A 3,427-nucleotide genomic window follows, 5' to 3' on the forward strand; every position below is an offset into this window, starting at 1 on the left:
TTACATACCCTATATTCTAGTCAAATCAAACTTGTTTGCTGTATTTCTGCCTCTGGGCTTTTGCTTGACCTGGATCTTCTTCATAAAATGTCATCCCTGATTATCTCTGAGTAAGTCTTGTCAGTTCTCCTCAGTCAGGTGTAGTTTTTTTTCTTATCTCTGAAATGCCATAGCCCTTTAGGGATATATTTCTCTCACGGGACTCTTGCTGTGGCTGAGGCAGCCAGAGAGGCCAGTGGGGGCTTTGGGCAGAGCCCCAGGGGATGCTCAGGCACAGACATTCCTTGGGGACTGATTCACACAAACCAAGTGGGTAAGATACCAATTGAAGTCAAAACAGTATCAACTTATTACACTGTAATAGGAGATTACTGCAGTTCCTGGAGCACCCCTAGCCTACGATTATAGTACAGGGAAACTACATTTGTAATCAGAATGCTGAATGGTCAGCACTAAATCTAAGCACTAACTTTAAGAAGGAATTAGGTGGGCAGGAGAGATGTTTCACTCATCATTTATTTCATCGGTGTCTGCTTTTCTAGGAACCAAAATATTCAGGCCTGACAGCTACCATGACTCTTATTTCCTTAAACAAAACTGGATAAACACTAATTCTCAACATCCACTTGTCACCACTCACAGGATGATGGAGATGCAAAGGATTACTCAGAGCCCATGTATCCAGAGCAATGAGAGGCCCAAAGGGGCTGGACCCAGGGAGAACTCCTTCAAGAGAGGAGAGCCCAGGCACAGCCCCGAATCAGGTTATTTCTCAGTTTTTATTGTACAAGCAAGAAAGTAACAGAAGAAACACAGGTGGTTAATCAGTCATAGTGAAAACATAAACAAACTGGCTAAATAACAATCTTCATTAAAGCACGTGTAACTTAAAATAGTTCAAGCAATTTACCATCAAAATGAGTCACAAAACTAAGCTATGTGACATACAAAAAGAAACAATGAGATAATTACCATGGCAGTGCTTAGTTCACTACAAAACTCAAAGAAACAGCAGAGGGTAAGATGTGGAATGTCCCCCAACCACTAACTAGCAGGATAGACTTGAAGATTTTAGCTCACATACTTTCCCATAATTTAGGTTTACCTGCACCAAGGGCAACTGCCCCCAGAGCAATCACTTTTGCTGTTTCAATTTTCTTATCTACATCAAAGACTTTAGTCCTGTGAAAGTTTTCTGGTCTTATCTACATCAAAGACTTTAGTCCTGTGAAAGTTTTCTGGTTTTTCCCAATCTTAGCATTTCTATGTGTATTTTTAAAGAGCTGGGCTATGGCTTAAACTATAGGACTTTGGTCCTGCTAACCTAAGGATTTTGGTCCTACTATGCTACAGGGTATGGCCCTGTGAAATACCTGTGTTTTATTAATGTTAATATCTTCCACATCCACTCTCCAATAATATGTGAACTGAAATATCTTGCCACACAACCCTTTCTCACCAAACATGAGTAATCTGTTCTAAAACTACAGATTGTGCTCCTCTTGTCACATTTTATATTGACAACTTCCTTCCCAGGGACCTAGACTCTTCATTGGTTTTATGAGGAGCCCTATGGCCTTATCTCCACACTGGCACAACTCAATTCTTGGCTCGTGAACCTCCTGGGAGAAACTCATAAATTTTTATTTCAGAAGGTGATGCTTCCTGACCTTAGCCTCGAATGTGACAGAAACTCAATCTTGAAGGCTACGGTTCTTGGCACAAACTTTAAAACCTGTGAAACCAAATCAATCATCAGACTATGTCTTGTTGAGCACAGAATCAGTGCTTCTGGAATCAGACATTATTGGTGATGTTTTATTCCTTTGTAAGAGTCTGATTAGTTACACATTATGCCACCCCTCTTCACTGAAAGAGAAGAATCAGTTTCTGAGAACCTGAGAAATGGGAGAGGACTTTGAAATCACCTAGTCCAACCAGCTCATTTTACAGATAAGGAAACCAATCCCAGGTAAAACAAGTAACCTACTTAAAGCCACACAAGTAGTACATAGCAGAGCTGGGAAGAAAACTATGTCTTTCTACACTGCCCCTCCTGGCACAAAAACTCCCAAACTTTGGCTCTCACTCCCAGAAAGCTATCCTGGTATAGAATAGTAGTATTTTTTCACTTACAGCTCAACTCCCATGGCTCTGGTTAATTTGAACACTCCCCAAATCCACCCTGACTTTTGTGTAGAAGGCATTCAGGACATCCTCAATTACTGTATTTTATCAAATTTAGGAACCATCTGTATTAGTGTTTTCCAGAGAAAAAGAACCAACAGGATGTGTGTGTATGTATAAAGAGATTTATTATAAGGAATTGGTTCATGTAATGATGGAGCCTGAGAAATCCAAAGATCTACAGTCAGCAAACTAGAGACCCAAGGGTACCAGTGGCATAAGTTCCACTCCAAAAGCCAGCAGGCTCAAGACCCAAGAAGAGCCAATGACCAATGTCAATGACCAATGTCAATGCTTAAGGCGGATAGGCAGGAGGAGTTCCTTCTAAACTCAGACTTTTTGTTCTATTTAATCGATAGACAAATGACACACACCCACATTAGGAAGACCAGTCTACTTTAACTTCTACTGATTCAAACGTTAATCTCATCTAGCAACACTTTCACAGATGCACCCAGAATAATGTTTGGCCAAATGTTTGGGCATGCTGTGGCACAGTCAAATTGACACATAAAATTAACCATCATATTATCAATTTTAAGACACACCATTATTTTATGTAATACAAGAAAACAAAAACCAAAAAACAACCCCCCCACCACCAAATAAACAGTGACATGGCACTGATTCTAAGATGCTTCCTAATTTCAGTTATTGAAACGTGAAAAAAAATGTATTTTAAAATTGAAAAAATATACTAAACTATTTTATCTTATGCGAATCTCAAAAATGTTAAAAAGCCACACTCCCTCCCCCACATACACAAAGCACAGCTGCAGTAAGCTTTGAAAGTTGCTGGTAAACTATAATAGTAACTGAAACAATACCTTCCTTTTAACAGGTTCTGCACTTATTTAGGGAAAGTTGCAATTATACAAGGGGAAGTTCAATATATCGCTATTTTACTCTGTAGTTTGTAACTACAGAAACTGTGACAAAGAAAAACTTTTCTTATAAGCATAAAGTTTCTGGAACTTCAGAAGGCATGTTAAGAGATCACAGAAGTCTCATTGCCATTAGATGAGATTTAAATGGAGAGCAATGGAGAGTCCTGATTAGTAATGGGACACATTGCTTTTTCATGATGTCTAGTGCAGAGAAATGGATACAGTCCAAGAACAATGAATTGTAGGAGAAAAGAGGCATGGAAGATGAAGAGGCCATAAATCCATTTCCTGTTTTAAATTCATCTGCAATTACCCTGGAAATGATAAAATATTCAAGGTAACAAAAGAGCAGA

The sequence above is a fragment of the Galeopterus variegatus genome, unplaced genomic scaffold (assembly GCF_000696425.1).
Source record: "Galeopterus variegatus unplaced genomic scaffold, G_variegatus-3.0.2 Scaffold6016, whole genome shotgun sequence".
In the NCBI taxonomy this organism is placed as follows: Eukaryota; Metazoa; Chordata; class Mammalia; order Dermoptera; family Cynocephalidae; genus Galeopterus; species Galeopterus variegatus.